The following is a 23,724-nucleotide window of genomic DNA, read 5'->3' as shown; positions in this document are numbered from 1 at the left end:
AAAATTTAAAAGCCCATGGACATCACTTCAAGGCACAAGAACAAGTTAGATTAAGAATTTATTTTTAATTGTAATTTGTTTAGAATTTTATTTTTCATTTTCATTTTCATTTTGTGAAAAGCCTATAAAAAGGCATCTGCTTCATTTCTTTGAGGAGGTTGGCTCTTGATGAGCGGATAATTTATACGCTTTTTGGCATTATTTTTAGTATGTTTTTAGTAGGATCTAGTTACTTTTAGGGATGTTTTTATTAGTTTTTATGTTAAATTCACATTTCTGGACTTTACTATGAGTTTGTGTGTTTTTCTGTGATTTCAGGTATTTTCTGGCTGAAATTGAGGGACTTGAGCAAAAATCAGATTCAGAGGTTGAAGAAGGACTGCTGATGCTGTTGGATTCTGACCTCCCTGCACTCAAAGTAGATTTTCTGGAGCTACAGAACTCAAAATGGAGTGCTTCCAATTGCGTTGGAAAGTAGATATCCAGGGCTTTCCAGCAACATATAATAGTCCATACTTTGGCCGAGTTTAGATGACGCAAAAGGGCGTTGGACGCCAGTTCTACGCTGCAGTCTGGAGTTAAACGCCAGAAACACGTCACGAACCAGAGTTGAACGCCAGAAACACGTTACTAACTGGCGTTCAACTCCAAGAATGACCTCTCCACGTGTAAACTTCAAGCTCAGCCCAAGCACACACCAAGTGGGCCCCGGAAGTGGATTTATGCATCAATTACTTACTTCTGTAAACCCTAGTAACTAGATTGGTATAAATAGGACTTTTTACTATTGTATTAGACATCTTTGGATCATCTTATGATCTTTAGTTTCATCTATTGATCACGTTTGGGGGCTGGCCATTCGGCCATGCCGGGACCTTCATTACTTATGTATTTTCAATGGTAGAGTTTCTGCACTCCATAGATTAAGGTGTGGAGCTCTGCTGTTCCTCATGATTTAATGCAAAGTACTACTATTTTCTATTCAATTCAACTTATTCCGCTTCTAAGATATCCATTCGCACCCAAGAACATGATGAATGTGATGATTATGTGACGCTCATCATCATTCTCACTTATGAACGCGTGCCTGACAAACACTTCCGTTCTACATGCAACCAAGCTAGAATGAGTATCTCTTAGATATCTAATACAGGGGACCGAGTCCGAGTTATTAGTATCTTCGTGGTATAAGTTAGAACCCATGGATGGCCATTCCTGAGATCCAGAAAGTCTAAACCTTGTCTGTGGTATTCCGAGTAGGATCTGGGAAGGGATGGCTGTGACGAACTTCAAACTCGCGAGTGCTGGGCGTAGTGACAGACGTAAAAGGATAGTAAATCCTATTCCAGTATAATTGAGAACCTCTAGATGATTAGCCATGCCGTGACAGAGTATTTGGACCATTTTCACAGAGAGGATGGGATGTAGCCATTGACAACGGTGATGCCCTTACAGAAAGCTTGCCATGGAAAGGAGTAAGACTGATTGGATGAAGACAGCAGGAAAGCAGAGATTCAGAGGACCGAAAGCATCTCTATACGCTTGTCTGAAATTCGCACCAATGAATTACATAAGTATTTTTATCTTTATTTTCTATTTATTTATTATTATTATTATTCGAAAACTCCATAACCATTTGATATCTGCCTGACTGAGATTAACAAGATGACCATAGCTTGCTTCATACCAACAATCTCCGTGGGATCAACCCTTACTCACGTAAGGTTTTATTACTTGGACGACCCAGTGCACTTGCTGGTTAGTTGTGCGAAGTTATGAAGTTATGTTTGGACCATGGTATTGTGCACCAGTTATTGGCGCCATTGCCAGGGAGAAAACGAACAACAAATTTTACAACCCCAGGGATAACAATTTGGCATACCAAGTTTTTGGCGCCGTTGCCGGGGATCACAATTTCGTGCACCAAGTTTTTGGCGCCGTTGCCGGGGATTGTTCGAGTTTGGACAACTGACGGTCCATCTTGTTGCTCAGATCAGGTTATTTTCTTTTTGTTTTAATTTCAAAAATTTTTCAAAAATCTTTCAAAAATTTCTCATCTGTTTTCGAAAATTATTTCAGAATTTTTAAGAATGAATTCTAGAGTATCATGAAGCATGTTGAAGCCTGGCTGGCTGTAAAGCCATGTCTAAATTCATTTAGACTGAGGCTTCCAAGTCATCATTACAAGAGCAAGCTAGTTGTTGCTAATCAAATTTGTTATTGTATGACTGATTTGTATCTTCTAAAGCTTGGCTGGCTATTAAGCCATGTCTAACCCTTGGATTGGAGCTTTAGGCCAACATTGAAAGATTCCTGGGATTCTTATTAAAAATTTTGAATTTCTTATTTTCTTTTTCCTATATGTTTTTCGAAAAAAAAATTAATTAAAAGAAAATACAAAAAAATCATAAAATCATAAAAACCAAAAATATTTTATATTTCTTATTTGAGTCTTGAGTCAATTTTTAAGTTTGGTGTCAATTGCATTTTTTTTCTAAAAATTCTTTATGCATTTTTTTCGAAAATTCATGCATTCATAGTGTTCTTCATGATCTTCAAGTTGTTCTTGGCCAGTCTTCTTGTTTGATCTTCATATTTTCTTGTTTTGTGTCTTATCTTGTTTTTCATATGCATTCTTGCATTCATAGTGTCTATATATGAAAAATTTCTAAGTTTGGTGTCTTGCATGTTTTCTTTTCTTGAAAATTTTTCAAAAATAAGTTCTTGATGTTCATCTTGACATTCATAGTGTTCTTGGTGTTCATCTTGACATTCATAATGTTCTTGCATGCATTACATCTTTAGATCCAAAATTTTCATGCATTGCATCATTTTTCATGTTTTTCTCTCTCATCATTAAAAATTCAAAAATAAAAAAAATATCTTTTCTTTTTTTCTCATAAATTTCAAAAATTTTTAAAATTCAATTGTTTCTTATGAGTTAAATCAAATTTTCAATTAAAAAATCCTATCTTTTTCAAAATCTTTTTCAAAAATAAAATCTTTTTCATTTTTTCTTATTTATTTTCCAAAATTGTAAAAATATTTTTCAAAAATATTTTTATTAATTCTATCTCATAATTTTCGAAGATATTATCAACAATTAATGTTTTGATTCAAAAATTTCAAGTTTGTTACTTACTTGTTAAGAAAGATTCAAACTTTAAATTCTAGAATCATATCTTGTGATTTTTTGTGAATCAAGTCATTAATTGTGATTTTAAAAATCAAATCTTTTTCAAAACTAATTTCAATCATATCTTTTCAAAAAAATCTTTTTATCTTATCTTTTTCAAATATCTTTTCTAACTTCTTATCTTCTTATCTTCTAAAATTTGATTTTCAAAATTTGTTTCAACTAACTAATTAACTTTTTGTTTGTTTCTTATCTCTTTCAAAACCACCTAACTAACTATCCCTCTCTAATTTTCAAAAATCCCTTCCCTCTTTTTCAAAATTTCTTTTTAATTAACTAATTAATTTAATTTTTTATTTTAATTTTATTTCATTCCTAATTTTCAAAAATTACTAACCCTTTTCAAAAACTATTTTCGAAATTTAACTTTAAATTTTAATTTTTAATTTTCGAAAATCCTCTCACCTCTCATCTCCTTCTATTTATTTATTCATTTACTAACACTTCTCTTCATCTCATATCTACTCTCCTCACCCTTGTGCTTGGATTCTCCTCCCTTCTCTTTCCTTACATTACATTCTTTTCTTCTTTTACTCACACAAAGGAATCTCTATACTGTGACATAGAGGATTCTATATTTTATTTGTTATTCCCTTCTTTGTCATATGAGTAGGAGCAAGAACAAGAACATTCTTGTTGAAGCAGATCCTGAACCTGAAAGAACTCTGAAAAGAAAACTAAGAGAAGTTAAAATACAACAATCCAGAGATAACCTTACAGGAATTTTCGAACAGGAAGAGGAGATGGCAGCCGAAAATAATAATAATGCAAGGAGGATGCTTGGTGACTTTACTGCACCTAATTCCAATTTACATGGAAGAAGCATCTCCATCCCTACCGTTGGAGCAAACAATTTTGAGCTTAAGCCTCAATTAGTTTCTCTGATGCAACAAAACTGCAAGTTTCATGGACTTCCATCTGAAGATCCCTTTTAGTTTTTAACTGAATTCTTGCAAATCTGTGATACTGTTAAGACTAATGGAGTAGATCCTGAAGTCTACAGGCTCATGCTTTTCCCTTTTTGCTGAGAGATAGAGCTAGAATATGGTTACATTCTCAACCTAAAGATAGCCTGAACTCTTGGGATAAGCTGGTCAAGGCTTTCTTAGCCAAGTTATTTCCTCCTCAAAAGCTGAGTAAGCTTAGAGTGGATGTTCAAACCTTCAGACAAAAAGAAGGTGAATCCCTCTATGAAGCTTGGGAGAGATACAAGGAATTGACCAAAAAGTGTCCTTCTGACATGCTTTCAGAATGGACCATCCTGGATATATTCTTTGATGGTCTGTCTGAATTAGCTAAGATGTCATTGGATACTTCTGCAGGTGGATCCATTCACCTAAAGAAAATGCCTGCAGAAGCTCAAGAACTCATTGACATGGTTGCTAATAACCAATTCATGTACACTTCTGAGAGGAATCCTGTGAGTAATGGGACGCCTCAGAAGAAGGGATTTCTTGAAATTGATACTCTGAATGCCATATTGGCTCAGAATAAAATATTGACTCAGCAAGTCAATATGACTTCTCAGAGTCTGAATGGAATGCAAGCTGCATCCAACAGTACTCAAGAGGCATCTTCTGAAGAAGAAGCTTATGATCCTGAGAACCCTGCAATTGCAGAGGTGAATTACATGGGTGAACCCTATGGAAACACCTATAATCCCTCATGGAGAAATCACCCAAATCTCTCATGGAAGGATCAACAAAAGCCTCAACAAGGCTTTAATAATGGTGAAAGAAATAGGTTTAGCAATAGCAAGCCTTTTCCATCATCCACTCAGCAACAGACAGAGAACTCTGAACAAAATACCTCTAATTTAGCAAACTTAGTCTCTGATCTATCTAAGGCCACTCTGAGTTTCATGAATGAAACAAGGTCCTCCATTAGAAATTTGGAGGCACAAGTGGGCCAGCTGAGTAAGAAGATCACTGAAACCCCTCCTAATGCTCTCCCAAGCAATACAGAAGAAAATCCAAAAGGAGAGTGCAAGGCCATTGATATAACCATCGTGGCCAAATCCAAGAAGGAAGAGGAGGACGTGAATCCCAAGGAGGAATACCTCCTGAGACGTCTAGTGATTAATAAGGAGTTCCCCTCTGAGGAACCAAAGGAATCTGAGACTTATCTAGAGACCATGGAGATTCCATTGAACCTCCTTATGCCATTCATGAGCTCTGATGAGTATTCCTCTTCTGAAGAGAATGAGGATGTTACTGAAGAGCAAGTTGCCAAGTTCCTTGGTGCAATCATGAAGCTCAATGCCAATTTATTTGGTAATGAGACTTGGAGAGATGAACCTCCTCTGTTCACCAATGAACTAAATGCATTGGATCAACTGAGATTGCCTCAGAAGAAACAGGATCCTGAAAAGTTTCTAATACCTTGTACCATAGGCACCATGACCTTTGAGAAGGCTCTATGTGACCTTGGGTCAGGAATAAACCTCATGCCCCTCTCTGTAATGGAGAAACTGGGAATCTTTAAGGTGCAAGCTGCCAGAATCTCATTAGAAATGGCAGATAATTCCAGAAAAGAGGCTTATGGACAAGTAGAGGACATATTAGTAAAGGTTGAAGGCCTTTACATCCCTGCTGATTTCATAATCCTAGATACTGGGAAGGATGAGGATGAATCCATCATCCTTGGAAGACCCTTCCTAGCCACAGCAAGAGCTGTGATTGATGTTAATAGAGGTGAACAAGTCCTTCAATTGAATGAGGACTCCCTGGAGTTTAAAACTCAAGGACATCCTTTTGTAACCATGGAAAAGAGGCACAGTAAGCTTCTCTCAAAACAGAGTCAACTAGAGCCCCCACAGTCAAACTCTAAGTTTGGTGTTGGGAGGCCACAACCAAACTCTAAGTTTGATATTGAACTCCCATATCCAAACTCTAAGTTTGGTATTGGGGAGTCTCAACAATGCTCTGAACATTTGTGAGGCTCCATGAGAGCCCACTGTCAAGCTATTGACATTAAAGAAGCGCTTGTTGGGAGGCAACCCAATTTTTATTTATCTAATTTTATTTTTATTTTTGTTGTTCTTTCATGTTTTATTAGGTTCATGATCATGTGGAGTCACAAAATAAATAAAAAAATCAAAAATAGAATCAAAAACAGCAGAAGAAAAATCACACCCTGGAGAAAGGGCTTACTGGCGTTTAAACGCCAGTAAGGAGCATCTGGCTGGCGTTCAATGCTAGAACAGAGCATGGATCTGGCGTTGAACGCCCAAAACAAGCAGCATCCTGGCGTTCAGATGCCAGGAATGCACACTGAGGAAAGCTGGCGCTGAACGCCAGAAACAAGCATGGAGCTGGCGTTCAACGCCAGAAACATGCTGCATATGGGCGCTGAACGCCCAGAACAAGCATCCATTCGGCGTTTAAATGCCAGAATTGCATGCAAAGGCATTTTACATGCCTAATTGGTGCAGGGATGTAAATCCTTGACACCTCAGGATCTGTGGACCCCACAGGATCATCTCAGCATCTGTGGACCCACAAGATCCCCACCTACCTCCACTCATACTCTTCCCTCTTCTCAATGTTCATCCTCTCTTCCCAATAAACACCTTTCCCCAAAACCCTTCACCAATCACATCAAGCTCTCTTCCCTACTACCCCTTCACCACTCACATCCACCCATTCTTCCCCATAAACCTACCTTATAAACCCCACCTACCTTCAAAATTCAAAATCACTTTCCCACCCAAACCCACCCTAAATGGCCGAACCTAACCCCTCTCCCTCCACTATATAAACCCCTCCATTCTTTTTCATTTTCACACAACACAACCCTCTCTTCCCCTTCTTGGCCGAAACACAACTCTCTCTCCCTTTCCTCCATTTCTTCTTCTTCATCATCTATTCTTTCTTCTCTTGCTCGAAAGCGAGCAATATTCTAAGTTTGGTGTGGTAAAAGCATAAGCTTTTTGTTTTTCCATTACCATTGATGGCACCTAAGACCAGAGAATCCTCTAGAAAAGGAAAAGGGATGACAAAAGCTTCCACCTCCGAGTCATGGGAGATGGAAAGATTCATCTCCAAAGCCCATCAAGACCACTTCTTTGATATTGTGGCCAAGAAGAAGGTGATCCCCGAGGTCCCTTTCAAACTCAAGAAAAATGAGTATCCGGAGATCCGACATGAGATCCATAGAAGAGGTTGGGAAGTTCTAACAAACCCCATCCAACAAGTCGGAATTCTAATGGTTCAAGAGTTCTATGCTAATGCATAGATCACTAGGAACCATGATCAAAGTAAGAACCCGAACCCAAAGAATTATCTCACCATGGTTCGGGGGAATTACTTAGATTTTAGTCTGGAAAATGTGAGGTTGGCGTTTAACTTGCCTATGATGCAAGGAGATGCACGCCCCTACACTAGAAGGGTCAACTTTGATCAAAGGTTGGACCAAGTCCTCATGGACATATGTGTGGAAGGAGCTCAATGAAAGATTGACTCAAGAGGCAAATCGGTTCAACTTAGAAGACTGGACCTCAAGCCTGTGGCTAGAGGATGGTTGGAGTTCATCCAACACTCCATCATTTCCACTAGCAACCGGTCTGAAGTTACTATAGACCGGGCCATCATGATCCATAGCATCATGATTGGAGAAGAGGTGGAGGTTCATGAGATTATACCTCAAGAACTCTACAAGGTGGCTGACAAGTCCTCCACTATGGCAAGGTTAGCTTTTCCTCACCTCATTTGCCATCTATGCAATTCGGCTGGGATTGACATAGAGGGAGACATCCTCATTGATGAGGACAAGCCCATCACTAAGAAAAGGATGGAGCAAACAAGAGAGCCTATTCATGGATCTCAAGAGACACATGAAGAAGCTCATCACCAAGAAATCCCTGAGATGCCTCAAGGGATGCACTTTCCTCCACAGAATTTTTGGGAGCAAATCAACACCTCCCTAGGAGAATTAAGTTCTAACATGGGACAATTAAGGGTGGAACATCAAGAGCACTCCATCATCCTTCATGAAATTAGAGAAGATCAAAGAGCAATGAGGGAGGAGCAACAAAGACAAGGAAGAGACATAGAAGAGCTCAAGGACATCATTGGTTCCTCAAGAAGGAAACGCCACCATCACTAAGGTGGACTCATTCCTTGTTCTTAAACTTTCTATTTTTTGTTTTCTTATGTTAAATGTTTATCTATGTTTGTGTCTTTATTACATGATCATTAGTGTCTAAGTGTCTATGCCTTAAAGTAGTGAATATGAATCCATCACCTCTCTTAAATGGAAAAATGTTTTAATTACAAAAGAACAAGAAGTACATGAGTTTCGAATTTATCCTTGAACTTAGTTTAATTATTTTGATGTGGAGACAATACTTTTTGTTTTCTGAATGAATACTTGAACAATGCATATGTCTTTTGAAGTTGGTGTTTTAGAATGTTAAATATGTTGGCTCTTGAAAGAATGATGAATAGGAGACATGTTATTTGATAATCTGAAAAATCATAAAAATGATTCTTGAAGCAAGAAAAAGCAGTAAATACAAAAGCTTGCAGAAAAAAAAAAGAAAGAAAAAAATGGCAAAAAAAAATAGAAAAAGAAAAAGCAAGCAGAAAAAGCCAAAAGCTCTTAAAACCAAAAGGCAAGAGCAAAAAGCCAATAACCCTTAAAACCAAAAGGCAAGGGTAAATAAAAAGGATCCCAAGGCTTTGAGCATCAGTGGATAGGAGGGCCTAAAGGAATAAAATCCCGGCCTAAGCGGCTAAACCAAGCTGTCCCTAACCATGTGCTTGTGGCGTGAAGGTGTCAAGTGAAAACTTGAGGCTGAGCGGTTAAAGTAAAGGTCCAAAGCAAAAGAAGAGTGTGCTTAAGAACCCTGGACACCTCTAATTGGGGACTTTAGCAAAGCTGAGTCACAATCTGAAAAGGTTCACCCAATTATGTGTCTGTGGCATTTATGTATCCGGTGGTAATACTGGAAAACAAAGTGCTTAGGGCCACGGCCAAGACTCATAAAGTAACTGTGTTCAAGAATCAACATACTGAACTAGGAGAATCAATAACACTATCTGAACTCTGAGTTCCTATAGATGCCAATCATTCTGAACTTCAATGGATAAAGTGAGATGCCAAAACTATTCAAGAGGCAAAAAGCTACAAGTCCCGCTCATCTGATTGGAGCTATGTTTCATTGATAGTTTGGAATTTATAGTATATTCTCTTCTTTTTATCCTATTTGATTTTCAGTTGCTTGGGGACAAGCAACAATTTAAGTTTGGTGTTGTGATGAGCGGATAATTTATACGCTTTTTGGCATTGTTTTTAGTATGTTTCTAGTAGGATCTAGTTACTTTTAGGGATGTTTTTATTAGTTTTTATGTTAAATTCACATTTCTGGACTTTACTATGAGTTTGTGTATTTTTTTGTGATTTCAGGTTTTTTCTGGCTGAAATTGAGGGACTTGAGCAAAAATCAGATTCAGAGATTGAAGAAGGACTGCTGATGTTGTTGGATTCTGACCTCCCTGCACTCAAAGTGGATTTTATGGAGCTACAGAACTCAAAATGCAGTGCTTCCAATTGCGTTGGAAAGTAGATATCCAGGGCTTTCCAGCAACATATAATAGTCCATACTTTGGCCGAGTTTAGATGATGCAAAAGGGCGTTGGACGCCAGTTCTACGCTGCAGTCTGGAGTTAAACGCCAGAAACACGTCACGAACCAGAGTTGAACGCCAGAAACACGTTACTAACTGGCGTTCAACTCCAAGAATGACCTCTCCACGTGTAAACTTCAAGCTCAGCCCAAGCACACACCAAGTGGGCCCCGGAAGTGGATTTATGCATCAATTACTTACTTCTGTAAACCCTAGTAACTAGATTGGTATAAATAGGACTTTTTACTATTGTATTAGACATCTTTGGATCATCTTATGATCTTTAGTTTCATCTATTGATCACGTTTGGGGGCTGGCCATTCGGCCATGCCGGGACCTTCATTACTTATGTATTTTCAATGGTAGAGTTTCTGCACTCCATAGATTAAGGTGTGGAGCTCTGCTGTTCCTCATGATTTAATGCAAAGTACTACTATTTTCTATTCAATTCAACTTATTCCGCTTCTAAGATATCCATTCGCACCCAAGAACATGATGAATGTGATGATTATGTGACGCTCATCATCATTCTCACTTATGAACGCGTGCCTGACAAACACTTCCGTTCTACATGCAACCAAGCTAGAATGAGTATCTCTTAGATATCTAATACAGGGGACCGAGTCCGAGTTATTAGTATCTTCGTGGTATAAGTTAGAACCCATGGATGGCCATTCCTGAGATCCAGAAAGTCTAAACCTTGTCTGTGGTATTCCGAGTAGGATCTGGGAAGGGATGGCTGTGACGAACTTCAAACTCGCGAGGGCTGGGCATAGTGACAGACGTAAAAGTATAGTAAATCCTATTCCAGTATAATTGAGAACCTCTAGATGATTAGCCATGCCGTGACAGAGTATTTGGACCATTTTCACAGAGAGGATGGGATGTAGCCATTGACAACGGTGATGCCCTTACAGAAAGCTTGCCATGGAAAGGAGTAAGACTGATTGGATGAAGACAGCAGGAAAGCAGAGATTCAGAGGACCGAAAGCATCTCTATACGCTTGTCTGAAATTCGCACCAATGAATTACATAAGTATTTTTATCTTTATTTTCTATTTATTTATTATTATTATTCGAAAACTCCATAACCATTTGATATCCGCCTGACTGAGATTAACAAGATGACCATAGCTTGCTTCATACCAACAATCTCCGTGGGATCGACCCTTACTCACGTAAGGTTTTATTACTTGGACGACCCAGTGCACTTGCTGGTTAGTTGTGCGAAGTTATGAAGTTATGTTTGGACCATGGTATTGTGCACCAGTTATTGGCGCCATTGCCAGGGAGAGAACGAACAACAAATTTTACAACCCCAGGGATAACAATTTCGCATACCAAGTTTTTGTCGCCGTTGCCGGGGATTGTTCGAGTTTGGACAATTGACGGTCCATCTTGTTGCTCAGATCAGGTAATTTTCTTTTTGTTTTATTTTCAAAAAATTTCCAAAAATCTTTCAAAAATTTCTCATCTGTTTTCGAAAATTATTTCAGAATTTTTAAGAATGAATTCTTGAGTTTCATGAAGCATGTTGAAGCCTGGCTGGCTGTAAAGCCATGTCTAAATTCATTTAGACTGAGGCTTCCAAGTCATCATTACAAGAGCAAGCTAGTTGTTGCTAATCAAATTTGTTATTGTATGACTGATTTGTATCTTCTAAAGCTTGGCTGGCTATTAAGCCATGTCTAACCCTTGGATTGGAGCTTTAGGCCAACATTGAAAGATTCCTGGGATTCTTATTAAAAATTTTGAATTTCATATGTTTTTCGAAAAAAAAAATTAATTAAAGGAAAATATAAAAAAAATCATAAAATCATAAAAACCAAAAATATTTTGTATTTCTTGTTTGAGTCTTGAGTCAATTTTTAAGTTTGGTGTCAATTGCATTTTTTTTCTAAAAATTCTTTATGCATTTTTTTCGAAAATTCATGCATTCATAGTGTTCTTCATGATCTTCAAGTTGTTCTTGGCCAGTCTTCTTGTTTGATCTTCATATTTTCTTGTTTTGTGTCTTATCTTGTTTTTCATATGCATTATTGCATTCATAGTGTCTATACATGAAAAATTTCTAAGTTTGGTGTCTTGCATGTTTTCTTTTCTTGAAAATTTTTCAAAAATAAGTTCTTGATGTTCATCTTGACATTTATAGTGTTCTTGGTGTTCATCTTGGTATTCATAATGTTCTTGCATGCATCACATCTTTAGATCCAAAATTTTCATGCATTGCATCATTTTTCATGTTTTTCTCTCTCATCATTAAAAATTCAAAAATAAAAAAATATCTTTCCTTTTTTTTCTCATAAATTTCGAAAATTTGGATTGACTTTTTCAAAAATTTTTAAAATTCAATTGTTTCTTATGAGTCAAATCAAATTTTCAATTTAAATATCCTATCTTTTTCAAAATCTTTTTCAAAAATCAAATCTTTTTCATTTTTTCTTATTTATTTTCGAAAATTATAAAAATATTTTTCAAAAATCTTTTTCTTAATTCTATCTCATAATTTTCGAAGATATTATCAACAATTAATGTTTTGATTCAAAAATTTCAAGTTTGTTACTTACTTGTTAAGAAAGATTCAAACTTTAAATTCTAGAATCATATCTTGTGATTTCTTGTGAATCAAGTCATTAATTGTGATTTTAAAAATCAAATCTTTTTCAAAACTAATTTCAATCATATCTTTTCAAAAATATCTTTTTATCTTATCTTTTTCAAATATCTTTTCTAACTTCTTATCTTCTTATCTTCTAAAATTTGATTTTCAAAATTTGTTTCAACTAACTAATTAACTTTTTGTTTGTTTCTTATCTCTTTCAAAACCACCTAACTAACTATCCCTCTCTAATTTTTGAAAATCCCTTCCCTCTTTTTCAAAATTTCTTTTTAATTAACTAATTAATTTAATTTTTTATTTTAATTTTATTTCATTCCTAATTTTCGAAAATTACTAACCCTTTTCAAAAACTATTTTCGAAATTTAACTTTAAATTTTAATTTTTTATTTTCGAAAATCCTCTCACCTCTCATCTCCTTCTATTTATTTATTCATTTAGTAACACTTCTCTTCATCTCATATCTCTGCACTCCTCACCCTTGTGCTTGGATTCTCCTCCTTTCTCTTTCCTTACATTACATTCTTTTCTTCTTCTACTCACACAAAGGAATCTCTATACTGTGACATAGAGGATTCCATATTTTCTTTGTTATTCCCTTCTTTGTCATATGAGCAGGAGCAAGGACAAAAACATTCTTGTTGAAGTAGATCCTGAACCTGAAAGGACTCTGAAAAGGAAACTAAGAGAAGTTAAAATACAACAATCCAGAGACAACCTTACAGGAATTTTCGAACAGGAAGAGGAGATGGCATCCGAAAATAATAATAATGCAAGGAGGATGCTTGGTGACTTTACTGCACCTAATTCCAATTTACATGGAAGAAGCATCTCCATCCCTACCATTGGAGCAAACAATTTTGAGCTTAAGCCTCAATTAGTTTCTCTGATACAACAAAACTGCAAGTTTCATGGACTTCCATCTGAAGATCTCTTTCAGTTTTTAACTGAATTCTTGCAAATCTGTGATACTGTTAAGACTAATGGAGTAGATCCTGAAGTCTACAGGCTCATGCTTTTTCCTTTTTGCTGTGAGAGATAGAGCTAGAATATGGTTGGATTCTCAACCTAAAGATAGCCTGAACTCTTGGGATAAGCTGGTCAAGGCTTTCTTAGCCAAGTTCTTTCCTCCTCAAAAGCTGAGTAAGCTTAGAGTGGATGTTCAAACCTTCAGACAAAAAGAAGGTGAATCCCTCTATGAAGCTTGGGAGAGATACAAGGAACTAACCAAAAAGTGTCCTTCTGACATGCTTTCAGAATGGACCATTCTGGATATATTCTATGATGGTCTGTCTGAATTAGCTAAGATGTCATTGGATACTTTTGCAGGTAGATCCATTCACCTAAAGAAAACGCCTGCAGAAGCTCAAGAACTCATTGACATGGTTGCTAATAACCAGTTCATGTACACTTCTGAGAGGAATCATGTGAGTAATGGGACACCTCAGATGAAGGGAGTTCTTGAAATTGATACTCTGAATGCCATATTGGCTCAGAATAAAATATTGACTCAGCAAGTCAATATGATTTCTCAGAGTCTGAATGGAATGCAAGCTGCATCCAACAGTACTCAAGAGGCATCTTCTGAAGAAAAAGCTTATGATCCTGAGAACCCTGCAATTGCAGAGGTAAATTACATGGGTGAACCCTATGGAAACACCTATAATCCCTCATGGAGAAATCACCCAAATCTCTCATGGAAGGATCAACAAAAGGCTCAACAAGGCTTTAATAATGGTGGAAGAAACAGGTTTAGCAATAGCAAGCCTTTTCCATCATCCACTCAGCAACAGACAGAGAACTCTGAACAAAATACCTCTAATTTAGCAAACTTAGTCTCTAATCTATCTAAGGCCACTCTGAGTTTCATGAATGAAAAAAGGTCCTCCATTAGAAATTTGGAGGCACAAGTGGGCCAGCTGAGTAAGAAGATCACTGAAACCCCTTCTAATGCTCTCCCAAGCAACACAGAAGAAAATCCAAAAGGAGAGTGCAAGGCCATTGATATAACCATCATGGCCGAATCCAAGAAGGAAGGGGAGGACGTGAATCCCAAGGAGGAAGACCTCCTGGGACGTCTAGTGATTAATAAGGAGTTCCCCTCTGAGGAACCAAAGGAATCTGAGACTTATCTAGAGACCATGGAGATTCCATTGAACCTCCTTATGCCATTCATGAGCTCTGATGAGTATTCCTCTTCTGAAGAGAATGAGGATGTTACTGAAGAGCAAGTTGTCAAGTTCCTTGGTGCAATCATGAAGCTGAATGCCAATTTATTTGGTAATGAGACTTGGGGAGATGAACCTCCCCTGTTCACCAATGAACTAAATGCATTGGATCAACTGAGATTGCCTCAGAAGAAACAGGATCCTGGAAAGTTCCTAATACCTTGTACCATAGGCACCATGACCTTTGAGAAGGCTCTCTGTGACCTTGGGTCAGGAATAAACCTCATGCCCCTCTCTGTAATGGAGAAACTGGGAATCTTTAAGGTGCAAGCTGCCAGAATCTCGTTAGAAATGGCAGATAATTCCAGAAAAGAGGCTTATAGACAAGTAGAGGACATATTAGTAAAGGTTGAAGGCCTTTACATCCCTGCTGATTTCATAATCCTAGATACTGGGAAGGATGAGGATGAATCCATCATCCTTGGAAGACCCTTCCTAGCCACAGCAAGAGCTGTGATTGATATTAATAGAGGTGAACTAGTCTTTCAATTGAATGAGGACTCCCTTGAGTTTAAAACTCAAGGACATCCTTCTGTAAACATGGAAAAGAGGCACAGTAAGCTTCTCTCAAAACAGAGTCAACCAGAGCCCCCACAGTCAAACTCTAAGTTTGGTGTTGGGAGGCCACAACCAAACTCTAAGTTTGGTGTTGAACTCCCATATCGAAACTCTAAGTTTGGTGTTGGGGAGTCTCAACAATGCTCTGAACATCTGTGAGGCTCCATGAGAGCCCACTGCCAAGCTATTGACATTAAAGAAGCACTTGTTGGGAGGCAACCCAATTTTTATTTATCTAATTTTATTTTTATTTTTGTTGTTCTTTCATGTTTTATTAGGTTCATGATCATGTGGAGTCACAAAATAAATAGAAAAATCAAAAACATAATCAAAAATAGCAGAAGAAAAATCACACCCTAGAGAAAGGGCTTACTGGCGTTTAAACGCCAGTAAGGAGCATCTGGCTAGCGTTCAACGCCAGAACAGAGCATGGATCAGGCGTTGAACGCCCAAAACAAGCAGCATCCTGGCGTTCAGACGCCAGGAATGCACACTGAGGAAAGCTGGTGCTGAACGCCAGAAACAAGCATGGAGCTGGCGTTCAACGCCAGAAACATGCTGCATCTGGGCGCTGAACTCCCAGAACAAGCATCGATTCGGCGTTTAAACGCCAGAATTGCATGCAAAGGCATTTTACATGCCTAATTGGTGCAAGGATGTAAATCCTTGACACCTCAGGATCTGTGAACCCCACAGGATCATCTCAGCATCTGTGGACCCCACAGGATCCCCACTTACCTCCACTCATACTCTTCCCTCTTCTCAATGTTCATCCTCTCTTCCCAATAAACACCTTTCCCCAAAACCCTTCACCAATCACATCAAGCTCTCCTCCCTACTACCCCTTCACCACTCACATCCACCCACTCTTCCCCATAAACCTACCTCATAAACCCCACCTACCTTCAAAATTCAAAATCACTTTCCCACCCAAACTCACCCTAAATGGCCGAACCTAACCCCTCTCCCTCCACTATATAAAATCCGCCATTCTTCTTTATTTTCACACAACACAACCCTCTCTTCCCCTTCTTGGCCGAAACACAACTCTCTCTCCCTCTCCTCTATTTCTTCTTCTTCATCATCTATTCTTTCTTCTCTTGCTCGAGGGCGAGCAATATTCTATGTTTGGTGTGGTAAAAGCATAAGCTTTTTGTTTTTCCATTACCATTGATGGCACCTAAGACCGGAGAATCCTCTAGAAAAGGAAAAGGAAAGACAAAAGCTTCCACCTCTGAGTCATGGGAGATGGAAAGATTCATCTCCAAAGCCCATCAAGACCACTTCTATGATATTGTGGCCAAGAAGAAGGTGATCCCCGAGGTCCCTTTCAAACTCAAGAAAAATGAGTATCCGGAGATCCGACATGAGATCCATAAAAGAGGTTGGGAAGTTCTAACAAACCCCATCCAACAAGTCGGAATTCTAATGGTTCAAGAGTTCTATGCTAATGCATGGATCACTAGGAACCATGATCAAAGTAAGAACCCGAACCCAAAGAATTATCTCACCATGGTTCGGGGGAATTACTTAGATTTTAGTCTGGAAAATGTGAGGTTGGCGTTTAACTTGCCTATGATGCAAGGAGATGCACGCCCCTACACTAGAAGGGTCAACTTTGATCAAAGGTTGGACCAAGTCCTCATGGACGTATGTGTGGAAGGAGCTCAATGAAAGATTGACTCAAAAGGCAAACCGGTTCAACTTAGAAGACTGGACCTCAAGCCTGTGGCTAGAGGATGGTTGGAGTTCATCCAACGCTCCATCATTCCCACTAGCTACCGGTCTGAAGTTACTATAGACCGGGCCATCATGATCCATAGCATCATGATTGGAGAAGAGGTGGATGTTCATGAGATTATATCTCAAGAACTCTACAAGGTGGCTGACAAGTCCTCCACTATGGCAAGGTTAGCTTTTCCTCACCTCATTTGCCATCTATGCAATTCGGCTGGGATTGACATAGAGGGAGACATCCTCATTGATGAGGACAAGCCCATCACTAAGAAAAGGATGGAGCAAACAAGAGAGCCTATTCATGGATCTCAAGAGACGCATGAAGAAGCTCATCACCAAGAAATCCCTAAGATGCCTCAAGGGATGCACTTTCCTCCACAGAATTTTTGGGAGCAAATCAACACCTCCCTAGGAGAATTAAGTTCCAACATGGGACAATTAAGGGTGGAACATCAAGAGCACTCCATCATCCTTCATGAAATTAAAGAAGATCAAAGAGCAATAAGGGAGGAGCAACAAAGACAAGGAAGAGACATAGAAGAGCTCAAGGACATCATTGGTTCCTCAAGAAGGAAACGCCACCATCACTAAGGTGGACTCATTCCTTGTTCTTAAACTTTCTGTTTTTCGTTTTCTTATGTTAAATGTTTATCTATGTTTGTGTCTTTATTACATGATCATTTGTGTCTAAGTGTCTATGCCTTAAAGTAGTGAATATCAATCCATCTCCTCTCTTAAATGGAAAAATGTTTTAATTACAAAAGAACAAGTACATGAGTTTCGAATTTATCCTTGAACTTAATTTAATTATTTTGATGTGGAGACAATACTTTTTGTTTTCTGAATGAATGCTTGAACAATGCATATGTCTTTTGAAGTTGGTGTTTTAGAATGTTAAATATGATGAATAGGAGACATGTTATTTGATAATCTGAAAAATCATAAAAATGATTCTTGAAGCAAGAAAAAGCAGTAAATACAAAAGCTTGCAGAAAAAAAAAGAAAGAAAAAAAATGGCAAAAAAAAATAGAAAAAGAAAAAGCAAGCAGAAAAAGCCAAAAGCTCTTAAAACCAAAAGGCAAGAGCAAAAATCCAATAACCCTTAAAACCAAAAAGCAAGGGTAAATAAAAAGGATCCCAAGGCTTTGAGAATCAGTGGATAGGAGGGCCTAAAGGAATAAAATCCCGGCCTAAGCGGCTAAACCAAGCTGTCCCTAACCATGTGCTTGTGGCGTGAAGGTGTCAAGTGAAAACTTGAGGCTGAGCGGTTAAAGTCAAGGTCCAAAGCAAAAGAAGAGTGTGCGTAAGAACCCTGGACACCTCTAATTGGGGACTTTAGCAAAGCTGAGTCACAATCTGAAAAGGTTCACCCAATTATGTGTCTGTGGCATTTATGTATCCGGTGGTAATACTGGAAAATAAAGTGCTTAGGGCCACGGCCAAGACTCATAAAGTAACTGTGTTCAAGAATCAACATACTGAACTAGGAGAATCAATAACACTATCTGAACTCTGAGTTCTTATAGATGCCAATCATTCTGAACTTCAATGGATAAAGTGAGATGCCAAAACTATTCAAGAGGCAAAAAGCTACAAGTCCCGCTCATCTGATTGGAGCTATGTTTCATTGATAGTTTGGAATTTATAGTATATTCTCTTCTTTTTATCCTATTTGATTTTCAGTTGCTTGGGGACAAGCAACAATTTAAGTTTGGTGTTGTGATGAGCGGATAATTTATACGCTTTTTGGCATTGTTTTTAGTATGTTTTTAGTAAGATCTAGTTACTTTTAAGGATGTTTTTATTAGTTTTTGTGTTAAATTCACATTTCTGCACTTTACTATGAGTTTGTGTGTTTTTCTGTGATTTCAGATATTTTCTGGCTGAAATTGAGGGACTTGAGCAAAAATCATATTCAGAGGTTGAAGAAGGACTGCTGATGCTGTTGGATTCTGACCTCCCTGCACTCAAAGTGGATTTTCTGGAGCTACAAAACTCAAAATGGCGCGCTTCCAATTGCGTTGGAAAGTAGACATCCAGGGCTTTTCAGCAAGATATAATGATTCATACTTTGGCAGAGTTTAGATGACGCAAAAGGGCGTTGAACGCCAGTTCTACGCTGCAGTCTGGAGTTAAACACCAGAAACACGTCACGAACCAGAATTGAACGCCAGAAACATGTTACAAACTGCCGTTCAACTCCAAGAATGACCTCTCCACGTGTAAACTTCAAGCTCATCCCAAGCACACACCAAGTGGGCCCCGGAAGTGGATTTATGCATCAATTACTTACTTTTGTAAACCCTAGTAACTAGTTTAGTATAAATAGGACTTTTTACTATTGTATTAGACATCTTTGGATCATCTTATGATCTTTAGTTTCATCTATTGATCACGTTTGGGGGCTGGCCATTCGGCCATGCCGGGACCTTCATTACTTATGTATTTTCAACGGTAGAATTTTTGCACTCCATAGATTAAGGTGTGGAGCTCTGGTGTTCCTAATGATTTAATGCAAAGTACTACTATTTTCTATTCAATTCAACTTATTCCGCTTCTAAGATATCCATTCGCACCCAAGAACATGATGAATGTGATGATTATGTGACGCTCATCATCATTCTCACTTATGAACGCGTGCCTGACAAACACTTCCGTTCTACATGCAACCAAGCTAGAATGAGTATCTCTTAGATATCTAATACAGGGGACCGAGTCCGAGTTATCAGTATCTTCGTGGTATAAGTTAGAACCCATGGATGGCCATTCCTGAGATCCAGAAAGTCTAAACCTTGTCTGTGGTATTCCGAGTAGGATCTGGGAAGGGATGGCTGTGACGAACTTCAAACTCGCGAGTGCTAGGCGTAGTGATAGACGCAAAAGGATAGTAAATCCTATTCCAGTATGATCGAGAACCTCTAGATGATTATCCATGCCGTGACAGAGCATTTGGACCATTTTCACAGAGAGGATGGGATGTAGCCATTGACAATGGTGATGCCCTTACAGAAAGCTTGCCTTGGAAAGGAGTAAGACTAATTGGATGAAGACAGCAGGAAAGCAGAGATTCAGAGGAACAAAAGCATCTCTATACGCTTGTCTGAAATTATCACCAATGAATTACATAAGTATTTTTATCTTTATTTTCTGTTTATTTATTATTATTATTCGAAAACTCCATAACCATTTGATATCCGCCTGACTGAGATTAACAAGATGACCATAGCTTGCTTCCTACCAACAATCTCCGTGGGATCGACCCTTACTCACGTAAAGTTTTATTACTTGGACGACCCAGTGCACTTGCTAGTTAGTTGTGCGAAGTTGTGAAGTTATGTTTGGACCATGGTATTGTACACCAGTTATTGGCGCCATTGCCAGGGAGAGAACGAACAACAAATTTTACAACCCCAGGGATAACAATTTCGCATACCAGCTCTTATAGAGAGTATTAAGAGGCTGGCTCTACTAGAGAGCACTAGGGGGAATTGGGATTGAGAGCTGAGTCTCTTCTCCTTGTTCTTGCTTTTGCATTTCTTACTTCTTGTCTTGGATCTTGAAAGTGAAGAGTTGAGGAAATTCTGTCTCAACCTCACCTTGAGATCTCTTTGTTTATTTTTCTGCATAATTCTAGAAACTGTGATTTGAATCCAAATTCTCTTTACTGCTTTCTTCTCTATTTTCTTCTGCAATTTGTTCTTCTGCTTCTTTTGCAATTATTCTTTGTTGGATCAAGGAAGGAATTGAGATCTAGACTTGTTCTCTAGTCTCATCCAACCCCTGAGATCTTCAACTTCCTTTTAACTATTGCAATTAAGCTGCATTTTACTTTCTATTTAGTTCCTCAATTCAGTTTACATTAAGCTTGCTGCAAATCTCATTTACATTTCCTGCACAATTTTAAATTCCTCTGCAATTGCTCTAAAATCCTGATTCACTGCAATTTTGCTTCTCTGTTTACATTGCTCTCAATTTACTTTCCTACAATTTAAGCTTTCTGCAAGAGTTCTAAGCTTTGATCTATTGCTTTCTTTAATTTCCAGCACCCAACCCTCCTTTAGATTTGATGCAATTTACATTTCTTGTCATTTAAGTTTCTGCAATTTATATTTCTTGCTCTTTAAGTTTCTGTCCAATTTACTTTTTGCACTTTAAATTTTCTTGTCATTTACTTTCTGCTGCATCAATTATCACTCACCAATGTTAGCTTGACTAAACTAATCACCCACTAAAGTTGCTTGATCCATCAATCCCTGTGAGATCGACCTCACTCTAAGTGAGTTTTACTACTTGATGCGACCCAGTATACTTGCCGGTGAGTTTTAAGGTGTTGGAATTTGTTTCCAACCCATCAGTCTAAGCCTCCAAAGTGTGCTCCAACTTCAAAGTGTGTCCCAAAGCTCTTTTTTTCTCTTTTTTAGCTTATTTTGTGCTTCTTTGCTTCTTTTTCTTCTTATTTCCTACAAGATTTATAAAATTAAAAGATCAAGAAAATATACCATTTAAGCACAAAAGCATTCAATATTTAAGCACAAATCATCAATTTCTTGTATGAAAAAGCATAGAAAAACATGACATGGTGACATGTCATCACAACACCAAACTTAAACCTTGCTTGTCCTCAAGCAAGAAAAGAATCATGCAATAAAGATTGACAATCCAAGGTAAGAAGAATAGCAACTCAATGTTCATGGTCAGCTAGTTTTCTATGCATGCTACAATCACAAAAGAAATGTAAATGATTGATGCTTCTATCTAGCTCATTTTATGAAATCTTTTTCTTGTATTTCTTCCTTGAAACAAGCTTTTTTTTTTATTTTCTTATTAGCTTCTCCTTTTGGGTGCTTTGCCCCATGAGTTGATAACAAATCTACGACTCTAAATGCTTTGTTTTCAAGTATTACCACTTGATACATAAGCACCACAAGCATTTAATTAGAGGACTTCATTAAGCTCATTTGTTTCTTTTCTTGACTCTCTAATCATTGATGCTCAGAGCCTTGAGCTTTGAGGGAGTGCATTTGCACTTTGAGCCTAACCTTGACTCTAAGTGTTTTGTTTTCAAGCATTTGGCTTGATACATAAACACCACAAGTACTTAAAAAATTAATTGTCATTGGTACTCAAAGCCTTCAGCTTTCTCATTCTTTCCCTTTTTCTTTCTTGCTTTATTTGCATTTACTTCCTTCAAGGTTTTCATGATTTCAAAAGATTTCATAAAATGTCCTAGATGAAAACTTCAATTAAATAAAATCTAATGCAATTGAGTAACAATTAATCATACTAGATTTCCAAAACTTATATGCACATGCTAATCTCTTTTTTAATGCCTTGTTTGTTTATGATCATGATACTTTACTGCTTTGAACTTTACAAAACTCAAGTTGGTAGTCATAATGGCATGGCAACATGTTACAGATCATAATTCAGGCTATGCTCATTCATACCACACATGCATACAGAGAAAAGACAATCATGCAATTTAAAGTGCCGGAAACAAAGGAGAGGAAAAGGAACTTTACAACCTTGTAATTCATCTTCTCTATTGTTGTCATTTTCCTCCCATTCTTCCCTTTCTCTTGCCAAACTCAGAATGCTTGTTCATCCTCAAGAAACAATTAGAACAATGGCTATGGGGCTAAGATGAATCATGAATGTCTTATACAATGAAATGTTAGTAGTACATGTGTTTTAAGCAAGCAAAATTAAAGATAACAATTAAGGCACAAGAGACAGAGACATTTTGATTGCAAACATAAGAAGGTGAGCACAATACATTGCATAAAAGATAAGTGGCACACCAAACTTAGTGTGACACTTTCACTTGGAATTGATGCAAGTATTTAGTAGATATGGGAACCAAATTTTTGTTGCATAGCAACACCAAACTTAGAATGCAATCCTATGTCAATTTATTTGAATAAAAACTAAGCAAATAAAACTGTTATATGTTAAATACAATTACCAAGCCAAGAATTTGTCATACTAAAAGAAAGATAACAGTGCAAAGAACATTATGATTATCCAAACAAGTGGTGTTGCTGAATGAATTGCATAGAAAAATAAGTGGCACACCAAACTTAGAATCTTAGTGTGACACTTCCATGTAGAATTGATGCAATCATTCAAAGGGATTGAAAACAAATTGTTGCAGGGCAACACCAAACTTAGAATGTAACCATATGCCAATTTATTGAATTTAAACAAAGCAAAGAGAGAAAACAAAGCAGAGAAGAGAAATTATACCTACGGTTGACATGTTGTTCACTTTCTTCCTCTTCTTCCAGTTTGTTAAGAGGAATGACCTTAAGGGGGGAGAATATTCAGCTACTGTCCCTTGTCTTGGCCTTTCCTCAGCAAGCTTCCTTTTGCAAATGGCTTGATTAATCTTGCTTGCTGGATCAGGGACAGGATTGGTGCTCTTGCTAGTTGCCTTCACTTCTTTGAATTCAAAACTTGGTTACTGTGTGATTATTGGAGTTTTGTCTTCATCAAGAGTTCCTTGCAATGGTGGTTCAATGAGCTCTTCCTCTGTGCACTTCTCTACTTCACTTGAGTGTGAATTCTCTTGAGTATCTTCCTTCATTTCTTCTTCATGATTTTCCATTAATTCTTTTGGGAGGAAATCTTTATGTTTCATGGTCACCTCAAGTAGCTTTTGTGAATATAAAGCCACAGGTTCAAACACCTCCACAACCTCCTTTTCCATTGAACTTTTACTTGACACAGTGTCTTCCTCATCTTGTTTTTCCACTTTCT

General features: G+C 37.7%; 2 non-coding genes across 2 annotated transcripts; both read right to left on the bottom strand.

Moving 5' to 3' along the window:
* Positions 1 to 4,334: 4,334 nt before the first annotated feature.
* On the bottom strand, positions 4,335 to 4,442 carry LOC148564124 (small nucleolar RNA R71). Its single transcript, XR_015884458.1, has one exon. It is a non-coding gene; the product is annotated as a small nucleolar RNA R71 (small nucleolar RNA).
* Positions 4,443 to 13,587: 9,145 nt separating this feature from the next.
* On the bottom strand, positions 13,588 to 13,695 carry LOC148564123 (small nucleolar RNA R71). The gene has a single exon (XR_015885382.1). It is a non-coding gene; the product is annotated as a small nucleolar RNA R71 (small nucleolar RNA).
* Between the last annotated feature and the right edge of the window lie 10,029 nt (positions 13,696 to 23,724).

The sequence above is a fragment of the Arachis ipaensis genome, chromosome B5 (assembly GCF_059453495.1).
Source record: "Arachis ipaensis isolate K30076 ecotype BB chromosome B5, ASM5945349v1, whole genome shotgun sequence".
Lineage (NCBI taxonomy): Eukaryota > Viridiplantae > Streptophyta > Magnoliopsida > Fabales > Fabaceae > Arachis > Arachis ipaensis.
Note: the sequence above shows the minus strand (reverse complement) of the source record. Positions and strands in the feature narration are given on the sequence as shown.